This window comes from Oncorhynchus keta, chromosome 28 (assembly GCF_023373465.1).
Source record: "Oncorhynchus keta strain PuntledgeMale-10-30-2019 chromosome 28, Oket_V2, whole genome shotgun sequence".
NCBI classification, from domain to species: Eukaryota; Metazoa; Chordata; class Actinopteri; order Salmoniformes; family Salmonidae; genus Oncorhynchus; species Oncorhynchus keta.
The window spans coordinates 5,120,192-5,131,945 of NC_068448.1; the positions used below are offsets into that span (position 1 = coordinate 5,120,192).

General features: G+C 52.3%; 3 pseudogenes; all 3 read right to left on the bottom strand.

The window, feature by feature from the left end:
• LOC127913112 (cilia- and flagella-associated protein 251-like) overlaps window positions 1-893 on the bottom strand; it is a 906-nt pseudogene extending 13 nt beyond the window's left edge.
• Window positions 894-1,798: 905 nt separating this feature from the next.
• On the bottom strand, window positions 1,799-2,600 carry LOC127913113 (cilia- and flagella-associated protein 251-like; annotated as a pseudogene).
• A 284-nt stretch (window positions 2,601-2,884) lies between these two features.
• LOC127913114 (cilia- and flagella-associated protein 251-like) lies at window positions 2,885-3,554 on the bottom strand (annotated as a pseudogene).
• Window positions 3,555-11,754: the final 8,200 nt, after the last annotated feature.

Consider the following 11,754-nt stretch of genomic DNA (forward strand, 5'->3'; position numbering starts at 1 on the left):
TCCTCCTCCTCCTCTTCCTTCTCTTCCTCCTCCTCTTCCCCCTTCTCTTCGTTCTCCTCCCCCTACTCCTCCTCCTCCTCCTCCTCTTCCCCCTTCTCTTCCTTCTCGACCCCCTCCTCCTCCTCCTCTTCCTTCTCTTCCTCCTACTCTTCCCCCTTCTCTTCCTTCTCCTCCCCCTACTCCTCCTCCTCCTCCTCTTCCTTCTCTTCCCCCTTCTCTTCCTTCTCCTCCCCCCTACTACTCCTCCTCCTCCTCCTCCTCTTCCCCCTTCTCTTCCTTCTCCTCCCCCTACTCCTCCTCCCCCTCCTCTTCCCCCTTCTCTTCCTTCTCCTCCCCTACTCCTCCTCCTCCTCCTCTTCCTCCCCATCCCCCTTCTCTTCCTTCTCCTCCCCCTACTCCTCCTCCTCCTCCTCTTCCTTCTCTTCCCCCTTCTCTTCCTTCTCCTCCCCCTACTCCTCCTCCTCCTCTTCCTCTTCCCCCTTCTCTTCCTTCTCCTCCCCCTACTGCTCCTCCTCCTCTTCCCCCTTCTCTTCCTTCTCCTCCCCCTCCTCCTCCTCCTCCTCCTCCTCCTCTTCCTTCCCTTCCTCCTCCTCTTCCCCCTTCTCTTCCTTCTCCTCCTCTTCCCCCTTCTCTTCCTTCTCCTACTCTTCCCCCTTCTCTTCCTTCTCCTCCCCCTACTCCTCCTCCTCCTCCTCTTCCTCCTCTTCCCCCTTCTCTTCCTCCTCCTCCTCCTCCTCCTCTTCCTTCTCTTCCTCCTCCTCTTCCCCCTTCTCTTCCTTCTCCTCCTCTTCCCCCTTCTCTTCCTTCTCCTCCTCTTCCCCCTTCTCTTCCTTCTCCTCCGCCTACTCCTCCTCCTCCTCCTCTTCCTTCTCTTCCCCCTTCTCTTCCCCCTTCTCTTCCTTCTCCTCCCCCTACTCCTCCTCCTCCTCTTCCTTCTCTTCCTCCTCCTCTTCCCCCCTTCTCTTCCTTCTCCTCCCCCTACTCCTCCTCCTCCTCCTCTTCCTTCTCTTCCCCTTCTCTTCCTTCTCCTCCCCCTACTCCTCCTCCTCCTCTTCCTCTTCCCCCTTCTCTTCCTTCTCCTCCCCTACTCCTCCTCCTCCTCTTCCTTCTCTTCCCCCTTCTCTTCCTTCTCCTCCCCCTACTCCTCCTCCTCCTCCTCTTCCTTCTCTTCCCCCTTCTCTTCCTTCTCCTCCCCCTACTCCTCCTCCTCCTCCTCTTCCTTCTCTTCCTCCTACTCTTCCTTCTCCTCCTCTTCCTTCTCTTCCCCCTTCTCTTCCTTCTCCTCCCCCTACTCCTCCTCCTCCTCCTCTTCCTTCTCTTCCCCCTTCTCTTTCTTCTCCTCCCCCTACTCCTCCTCCTCCTCCTCCTCTTCCTTCTCTTCCTCCTCCTCTTCCCCCTTCTCTTCCTTCTCCTCCCCCTACTCCTCCTCCTCCTCCTCCTCCTCCTCTTCCTTCTCTTCCTCCTCCTCTTCCCCCTTCTCTTCCTTCTCCTCCCCCTACTCCTCCTCCTCCTCCTCTTCCTTCTCTTCCCCCTTCTCTTCCTTCTCCTCCCCCTACTACTCCTCCTCCTCCTCCTCCTCCTCTTCCCCCTTCTCTTCCTTCTCCTCCCCCTACTCCTCCTCCTCCTCCTCCTCCTCCTCTTCCCCCTTCTCTTCCTTGTCCTCCCCCTACTCCTCCTCCTCCTCCTCTTCCCCCTTCTCTTCCTTCTCGACCCCCTACTCCTCCTCCTCCTCCTCTTCCTTCTCTTCCTCCTCCTCTTCCCCCTTCTCTTCCTTCTCCTCCCCCTACTCCTCCTCCTCCTCCTCCTCTTCCTCCTCTTCCCCCTTCTCTTCCTTCTCCTCCCCCTACTCCTCCTCCTCCTCTTCCTTCTCTTCCCCCTTCTCTTCCTTCTCCTCCCCTACTCCTCCTCCTCCTCCTCTTCCTTCTCTTCCCCCTTCTCTTCCTTCTCCTCCCCCTACTCCTCCTCCTCCTCCTCTTCCTTCTCTTCCCCCTTCTCTTCCTTCTCCTCCCCCTACTCCTCCTCCTCCTCCTCTTCCTTCTCTTCCCCCTTCTCTTCCTTCTCCTCCCCTACTCCTCCTCCTCCTCCTCCTCTTCCTTCTCTTCCTCCTCCTCTTCCCCCTTCTCTTCCTTCTCCTCCCCCTACTCCTCCTCCTCCTCCTCCTCCTCTTCCCCCTTCTCTTCCTTCTCTTCCTTCTCCTCCTCCTCCTCCTCCCCTTCCTTCTCTTCCTCCTCCTCTTCCCCCTTCTCTTCCTTCTCCTCCCCCTCCTCCTCCTCCTCCTCCTCTTCCTCCTCTTCCCCCTTCTCTTCCTTCTCCTCCCCCTACTCCTCCTCCTCCTCCTCCTCTTCCTTCTCTTCCCCCTTCTCTTCCTTCTCCTCCCCCTACTCCTCCTCCTCCTCCTCCTCTTCCTTCTCTTCCTCCTCCTCTTCCCCCTTCTCTTCCTTCTCCTCCTCTTCCCCCTTCTCTTCCTTCTCCTCCCCCTACTCCTCCTCTTCCTTCTCTTCCCCCTTCTCTTCCTTCTCCTCCCCCTACTCCTCCTCCTCCTCCTCCTCTTCCTTCTCTTCCTCCTCCTCTTCCCCCTTCTCTTCCTTCTCCTCCCCCTACTCCTCCTCCTCCTCCTCTTCCTTCTCTTCCCCTTCTCTTCCTTCTCCTCCCCTACTCCTCCTCCTCCTCTTCCTCTTCCCCCTTCTCTTCCTTCTCCTCCCCTACTGCTCCTCCTCCTCTTCCCCTTCTCTTCCTTCTCCTCCCCCTACTCCTCCTCCTCCTCCTCCTCCTCTTCCTTCTCTTCCTCCTCCTCTTCCCCCTTCTCTTCCCTCTCCTCCCCTACTCCTCCTCCTCCTCCTCTTCCTTCTCTTCCCCCTCCTCTTCCTTCTCCTCCTCCCTCCTCCTCCTCCTCCTCCTCCTCTTCCTTCTCCTCCTCCTCCTCCTCCTCCTCTTCCTTCTCCTCCTCCTCCTCCTCCTCCTCCACCTCCTCCTCCTGTTGCCCCCCCGTCTTCTCTTTCTCCTCCTCTTCCCCCTTCTCTTCCTTCTCCCCCCCTACTCCTCCTACTCCTCCTCCTCCTCTTCCTTCTCCTCCCCCTACTCCTCCTCCTCTTCCTTCTCTTCCTCCTCCTCTTCCCCTTCTCTTCCTTCTCCTCCCCCTACTCCTCTTCCTTCTCTTCCTTCTCCTCCCCCTCCTCCTCCTCCTCCTCCTCCTCCTCTTCCCCCTTCTCTTCCTTCTCCTCCCCCTACTCCTCCTCCTCCTCTTCCTTCTCTTCCTCCTCCTCTTCCCCCTTCTCTTCCTTCTCCTTCCCCTACTCCTCCTCCTCCTCTTCCTTCTCTTCCCCCTTCTCTTCCTTCTCCTCCCCCTACTCCTCCTCCTCCTCTTCCCCGTTCGCTTCCTCCTCCTCTTCCTTCTCCTCCCCCTCCTCCTCCTCCTCCTCCTCCTCCTCTTCCTCCTCCTCCTCCCCCTTCTCTTCCTTCTCCTCCTCCTCCTCCTCCTCTTCCTCCTCCTCCTCCTCCTCCTCCTCCTCCTCCTCTTCCTTCTCCTCCTCCTCCTCTTCCTTCTCCTCCCCCTACTCCTCCTCCTCCTCCTCCTCCTGTTGCCCCCCCGTCTTCTCTTCCTCCTCTTCCCCCTTCTCTTCCTTCTCCTCCCCTACTCCTCCTACTCCTCCTCCTCCTCCTCCTCCTGTTGCCCCCCTCGTCTTCTCTTGTTCCTGAGTTAATATTTATAATGTGAACCCTGGTCTTTGACCCTTTTCAGTCCTTATGTCATGTCATCGGAACGTTTAGTGTCCGAAGGAGACAACGAGGGGAACATAAACACCCGTCCTGCTTGTTTGACTGTGACTGGATTTGGAGTCGTGAGTTGTGGATTTGGAGTCGTGAGTTGTACATTTGGAGTCGTGAGTTGTACATTTGGAGTCGTGAGTTGTACATTTGGAGTCGTGAATTGTGGATTTGGAGTCGTGAGTTGTGGATTTGGAGTCGTGAGTTGTACATTTGGAGTCGTGAGTTGTACATTTGGAGTCGTGAGTTGTACATTTGGAGTCGTGAGTTGTACATTTGGAGTCGTGAGTTGTGGATTTGGAGTCATGAGTTGTACATTTGGAGTCGTGAGTTGTACATTTGGAGTCGTGAGTTGTACATTTGGAGTCGTGAGTTGTACATTTGGAGTCGTGAGTTGTACATTTGGAGTCGTGAGTTGTACATTTGGAGTCGTGAGTTGTACATTTGAATGTTCTGCTGAAAAAAACAATCACTTGGGAAGCAGTAGATATTTTAGAAAAACACCAACAGCGGAATCAAATCACCAGGCTCTAGGACCAGTGTTCCTTGACGAACATTTGCTAAGTTGCTAAGTAACAAGGCTCTGCCCTGCCTGAATTGAGGCATCTAAACCATGAAACGGTAACAGTAATTGTATGAGGTCGGTGAACCTTGGATCAGTCTTTTGTTGACCCCCCTCACCCCCCCGTGTTCACAGTGGAGACGGGACCTCAGGTGCGTTTGTGATATCATCTGACCTGGTACCCTGGCTGCGCAGCACTGTGGCGCCGTTAATGCCTCTGATGTCATTATGACTGGAGGAGGGGCCGAGGGGGGTGAGGGAACAACAGACAAGTGGCGCATTGTGGGCCTCACGCACACACAGACACACCTTTATCAGCATCACTGTTGGTAAACTGTAAAAGACACAAAAGCGGGTCGTGTAACAGCTCATTTATTAAGTTTTACACAACGGGTGGGTCTAATCCTGAATGCTGATTGGTTAAAGTGCATTCTAGACGGGGTACATTTCACAAGTTACCACCGGCTAAATCTATGACGGTAAAATGCCTATTTACTCTGTTCCATTTGGCTGCACAATCCACTGTTTCTTCAGCCCAGCCAACCAATTTATAAACTTAATCTCCACTATAAAAAGCATCTAGACATTATCTCACATTTCCTTTAAACTAACATTTAGCTTTCAACAGCAGAGATTTGTATAAACCTTGCTGTCTGTCTCTCCGACTTTTGCAACATTGTTACAGTGTTCAAATTCGATCTCCAGCTGTCCCGTAGTGACGAACGTGTCGGGATTCGGGACGAGACAGACAGGCAGGCAGCATTTCTCAGCCAGTCGAAATCATGAATCAGCTGGCATCATTTTTATGGATATATAAACATAAATGTCAATTGAAAAAAGGCTAAACGAAACCAAGTGAAGCTTAGTTTGCAGTCTTTCCAGCTTCAGTTTGAAGTGATTGAGTTAGCTGTGTTGTTAGCTAGCTCCTCTGAACAACAGTGTCCAGACGAGAGAGTACATTTTCTACGCCGGGTGAAACCACACCTCGTTAGCTCATTGTTATGGATGTATCCAAATAAATGGCACTAGAAAACAGCTTAAACAAATGAAGCTACTGTTGTTATTGTCTGCACTGTTTGATGTGACTCTAAGTTAGCCGTAGTTGGCTAGCTAGCAAGCAAGGGATAAGAACATTGCCAGTCAATATGGCAATGGAACATTTAGAACGAATGACTGGGTCGCGTCCATAGATACAGAACAACAAGAGTGAACGACTGGGTCGCGTCTCTGGCAACCGAACCAATAGAACGAACGACCAGCCGGCTTTGGTAGCAACCCTAGCTTTGTTTTGGGACTATATCTTGTGGAAGGATGAAATAGTATGAATGAAATCATCAAAATAAAGTTTTTACCTGGAGAATATACCTAGACAATATACCTGGACAACATACCTGGACAATATACCTGGACAACATACCTGGACAATATACCTGGACAATATACCTGGACAATATACCTGGACAACATACCTGGACAATATACCTGGACAATATACCTGGACAATATACCTGGAGAATAAACCTGGACAATATACCTGGACAATATACCTGGACAATATACCTGGACAATATACCTGGAGAATATACTGTCTGTCTGTCTGTCTGTCTGTCTGTCTGTCTGTCTGTCTGTCTGTCTGTCTGTCTGTCTGTCCAGGATACCCTCTCACCCTCTCACTGTCTGTCCCTCTGGCTTCCAGGATACCCTCTCACTGGCTGTCCCTCTGGCTTCCAGGACTACCCTCTCACTGGCTGTCCCTCTGGCTTCCAGGACTACACTCTCACTGTCTGTCCCTCTGGCTTCCAGGATACCCTCTCACTGGCTGTCCCTCTGGCTTCCAGGACTACCCTCTCACTGGCTGTCCCTCTGGCTTCCAGGATACCCTCTCACTGTCTGTCCCTCTGGCTTCCAGGATACCCTCTCACTGGCTGTCCCTCTGGCTTCCAGGATACCCTCTCACTGGCTGTCCCTCTGGCTTCCAGGATACCCTCTCACTGTCTGTCCCTCTCGCTTCCAGGATACCCTCTCACTGTCTGTCCCTCTGGCTTCCAGGATACCCTCTCACTGGCTGTCCCTCTGGCTTCCAGGATACCCTCTCACAGTCCCTCTGGCTTCCAGGACTACCCTCTCACTGGCTGTCCCTCTGGCTTCCAGGACTACCCTCTCACTGTCTGTCCCTCTGGCTTCCAGGATACCCTCTCACTGGCTGTCCCTCTGGCTTCCAGGATACCCTCTCACTGGCTGTCCCTCTGGCTTCCAGGATACCCTCTCACTGTCTGTCCCTCTCGCTTCCAGGATACCCTCTCACTGTCTGTCCCTCTGGCTTCCAGGATACCCTCTCACTGGCTGTCCCTCTGGCTTCCAGGATACCCTCTCACTGTCCCTCTGGCTTCCAGGACTACCCTCTCACTGGCTGTCCCTCTGGCTTCCAGGATAACCTCTCACTGGCTGTCCCTCTGGCTTCCAGGATACCCTCTCACTGGCTGTCCCTCTGGCTTCCAGGATACCCTCTCACTGTCTGTCCCTCTGGCTTCCAGGATACCCTCTCACTGTCTGTCCCTCTGGCTTCCAGGATAACCTCTCACTGTCTGTCCCTCTGGCTTCCAGGATACCCTCTCACTGGCTGTCCCTCTGGCCTCCAGGATACCCTCTCACTGGCTGTCCCTCTGGCCACCAGGATACCCTCTCACTGGCTGTCCCTCTGGCCTCCAGGATACACTCTCACTGTCCCTCTGGCTTCCAGGATACCCTCTCACTGGCAATCCCTCTGGCTTCCAGGATACCCTCTCACTGGCTGTCCCTCTGGCCTCCAGGATACCCTCTCACTGGCTGTCCCTCTGGCTTCCAGGATACCCTCTCACTGTCTGTCCCTCTGGCTTCCAGGGCTACCCTCTCACTGTCCCTCTGGCTTCCAGGTCTACCCTCTCACTGGCTGTCCCTCTGGCTTCCAGGATACCCTCTCACTGTCTGTCCCTCTGGCTTCCAGGATACCCTCTCACTGTCCCTCTGGCTTCCAGGGCTACCCTCTCACTGCCTGTTGCTCTGGCTTCCAGGATACCCTCTCACTGTCCCTCTGGCTTCCAGGGATACCCTCTCACTGGCTGTCCCTCTGGCTTCCAGGATACCCTCTCACTGTCTGTCCCTCTGGCTTCCAGGATACCCTCTCACTGTCTGTCCCTCTGGCTTCCAGGATACCCTCTCACTGTCTGTCCCTCTGGCTTCCAGGATACCCTCTCACTGGCTGTCCCTCTGGCTTCCAGGATACCCTCTCACTGTCTGTCCCTCTGGCTTCCAGGATACCCTCTCACTGGCTGTCCCTCTGGCTTCCAGGGCTACCCTCTCACTGTCTGTCCCTCTGGCTTCCAGGATACCCTCTCACTGGCTGTCCCTCTGGCTTCCAGGATACCCTCTCACTGGCTGCCCCTCTGGCTTCCAGGATACCCTCTCACTGTCCCTCTGGCTTCCAGGATACCCTCTCACTGGCTGTCCCTCTGGCTTCCAGGATACCGCTCTTATCCAGAGCGACTTACAAATTGGTGCATTCACCTTATGACATCCAGTGGAACAGCCACTTTACAATAGTGCATCTAAATCTTTTAAGGGGGGGGGGGGTGAGAAGGATTACTTTATCCTATCCTAGGTATTCCTTAAAGAGGTGGGGTTTCAGGTGTCTCCGGAAGGTGGTGATTGACTCCGCTGTCCTGGCGTCGTGAGGGAGTTTGTTCCACCATTGGGGGGCCAGAGCAGCGAACAGTTTTGACTGGGCTGAGCGGGAACTGTACTTCCTCAGTGGTAGGGAGGCGAGCAGGCCAGACGTGGATGAACGCAGTGCCCTTGTTTGGGTGTAGGGCCTGATCAGAGCCTGGAGGTACTGAGGTGCCGTTCCCCTCACAGCTCCGTAGGCAAGCACCATGGTCTTGTAGCGGATGCGAGCTTCAACTGGAAGCCAGTGGAGAGAGCCCAGCCAACAGCGAGTTGCAGTAATCCAGACGGGAGATGACAAGTGCCTGGATTAGGACCTGCGCCGCTTCCTGTGTGAGGCAGGCTCGTACTCTGCGGATGTTGTAGAGCATGAACCTACAGGAACGGGCCACCGCCTTGATGTTAGTTGAGAACGACAGGGTGTTGTCCAGGATCACGCCAAGGTTCTTAGCGCTCTGGGAGGAGGACACAATGGAGTTGTCAACCGTGATGGCGAGATCATGGAACGGGCAGTCCTTCCCCGGGAGGAAGAGCAGCTCCGTCTTGCCGAGGTTCAGCTTGAGGTGGTGATCCGTCATCCACACTGATATGTCTGCCAGACATGCAGAGATGCGATTCGCCACCTGGTCATCAGACGGGGGGAAAGGAGAAGATTAATTGTGTGTCGTCTGCATAGCAATTATAGGAGAGACCATGTGAGGTTATGACAGAGCCAAGTGACTTGGTGTATAGCGAGAATAGGAGAGGGCCTAGAACAGAGCCCTGGGGGACACCAGTGGTGAGAGCGCGTGGTGAGGAGACAGATTCTCGCCACGCCACCTGGTAGGAGCGACCTGTCAGGTAGGACGCAATCCAGCGTGGGCCGCGCCGGAGATGCCCAACTCGGAGAGGGTGGAGAGGAGGATCTGATGGTTCACAGTATCGAAGGCAGCCGATAGGTCTAGAAGGATGAGAGCAGAGGAGAGAGAGTTAGCTTTAGCAGTGCGGAGCGCCTCCGTGATACAGAGAAGAGCAGTCTCAGTTGAATGACTAGTCTTGAAACCTGACTGATTTGGATCAAGAAGGTCATTCTGAGAGAGATAGCGGGAGAGCTGGCCAAGGACGGCACGTTCAAGAGTTTTGGAGAGAAAAGAAAGAAGGGATACTGGTCTGTAGTTGTTGACATCGGAGGGATCGAGTGTAGGTTTTTTCAGAAGGGGTGCAACTCTCGCTCTCTTGAAGACGGAAGGGACGTAGCCAGCGGTCAGGGATGAGTTGATGAGCGAGGTGAGGTAAGGGAGAAGGTCTCCGGAAATGGTCTGGAGAAGAGAGGAGGGGATAGGGTCAAGCGGGCAGGTTGTTGGGCGGCCGGCCGTCACAAGACGCGAGATTTCATCTGGAGAGAGAGGGGAGAAAGAGGTCAGAGCACAGGGTAGGGCAGTGTGAGCAGAACCAGCGGTGTCGTTTGACTTAGCAAACGAGGATCGGATGTCGTCGACCTTCTTTTCAAAATGGTTGACGAAGTCATCTGCAGAGAGGGAGGAGGGGGGATTCAGAAGGGAGGAGAAGGTGGCAAAGAGCTTCCTAGGGTTAGAAGCAGATGCTTGGAATTTAGAGTGGTAGAAAGTGGCTTTAGCAGCAGAGACAGAGGAGGAAAATGTAGAGAGGAGGGAGTGAAAGGATGCCAGGTCCGCAGGGAGGCGAGTTTTCCTCCATTTCCGCTCGGCTGCCCGGAGCCCTGTTCTGTGAGCTCGCAATGAGTCGTCGAGCCACGGAGCGGGAGGGGAGGATGTAGTCTACGAGACTCAGTCCCCTTCTCTATATACACTCACAACATAGTGATGTAGTCTACGAGACTCAGTCCCCTTCTCTATATACACTCACAACATAGTGATGTTGTCTACGAGACTCAGTCCCCTTCTCTATATACACTCACAACATAGTGATGTAGTCTACGAGACTCAGTCCCCTTCTCTATATACACTCACAACATAGTGATGTAGTCTACGAGACTCAGTCCCCTTCTCTATATACACTCACAACATAGTGATGTAGTCTACGAGACTCAGTCCCCTTCTCTATATACACTCACAACATAGTGATGTAGTCTACGAGATTCAGTTCCCTTCTCTATATACACTCACAACATAGTGATGTAGTCTACGAGACTCAGTCCCCTTCTCTATATACACTCACAACATAGTGATGTAGTCTACGAGACTCAGTCCCCTTCTCTATATAAACTCACAACATAGTGATGTAGTCTACGAGGCTCAGTTCCCTTCTCTATATACACTCACAACATAGTGATGTAGTCTACGAGACTCAGTCCCCTTCTCTATATACACTCACAACATAGTGATGTAGTCTACGAGACTCAGTCCCCTTCTCTATATACACTCACAACATAGTGATGTAGTCTACGAGACTCAGTCCCCTTCTCTATATACACTCACAACATAGTGATGTAGTCTACGAGACTCAGTCCCCTTCTCTATATACACTCACAACATAGTGATGTAGTCTAAGAGACTCAGTCCCCTTCTCTATATACACTCACAACATAGTGATGTATTCTACGAGACTCAGTTCCCTTCTCTATATACACTCACAACATAGTGATGTAGTCTACGAGACTCAGTCCCCTTCTCTATATACACTCACAACATAGTGATGTAGTCTACGAGACTCAGTCCCCTTCTCTATATACACTCACAACATAGTGATGTAGTCTACGAGACTCAGTCCCCTTCTCTATATACACTCACAACATAGTGATGTAGTCTACGAGACTCAGTCCCCTTCTCTATATACACTCACAACATAGTGATGTAGTCTACGAGACTCAGTCCCCTTCTCTATATACACTCACAACATAGTAATGTAGTCTACGAGACTCAGTCCCCTTCTCTATATACACTCACAACATAGTGATGTAGTCTACGAGACTCAGTCCCCTTCTCTATATACACTCACAACATAGTGATGTAGTCTACGAGACTCAGTCCCCTTCTCTATATACACTCACAACATAGTGATGTAGTCTACGAGACTCAGTCCCCTTCTCTATATACACTCACAACATAGTGATGTAGTCTACGAGACTCAGTCCCCTTCTCTATATAAACTCACAACATAGTGATGTAGTCTACGAGACTCAGTCCCTTCTCTATATACACTCACAACATAGTGATGTAGTCTACGAGACTCAGTCCCCTTCTCTATATACACTCACAACATAGTGATGTAGTCTACGAGACTCAGTCCCCTTCTCTATATAAACTCACAACATAGTGATGTAGTCTACGAGACTCAGTCCCCTTCTCTATATACACTCACAACATAGTGATGTTGTCTACGAGACTCAGTCCCCTTCTCTATATACACTCACAACATAGTGATGTAGTCTACGAGACTCAGTCCCCTTCTCTATATACACTCACAACATAGTGATGTAGTCTACGAGACTCAGTCCCCTTCTCTATATACACTCACAACATAGTGATGTAGTCTACGAGACTCAGTCCCCTTCTCTATATACACTCACAACATAGTGATGTATTCTACGAGACTCTGTCCCCTTCTCTATATACACTCACAACATAGTGATGTATTCTACGAGACTCAGTCCCCTTCTCTATATACACTCACAACATAGTGATGTAGTCTACGAGACTCAGTCCCCTTCTCTATATACACTCACAACATAGTGATGTAGTCTACGAGACTCTGTCCCCTTCATATAGTTG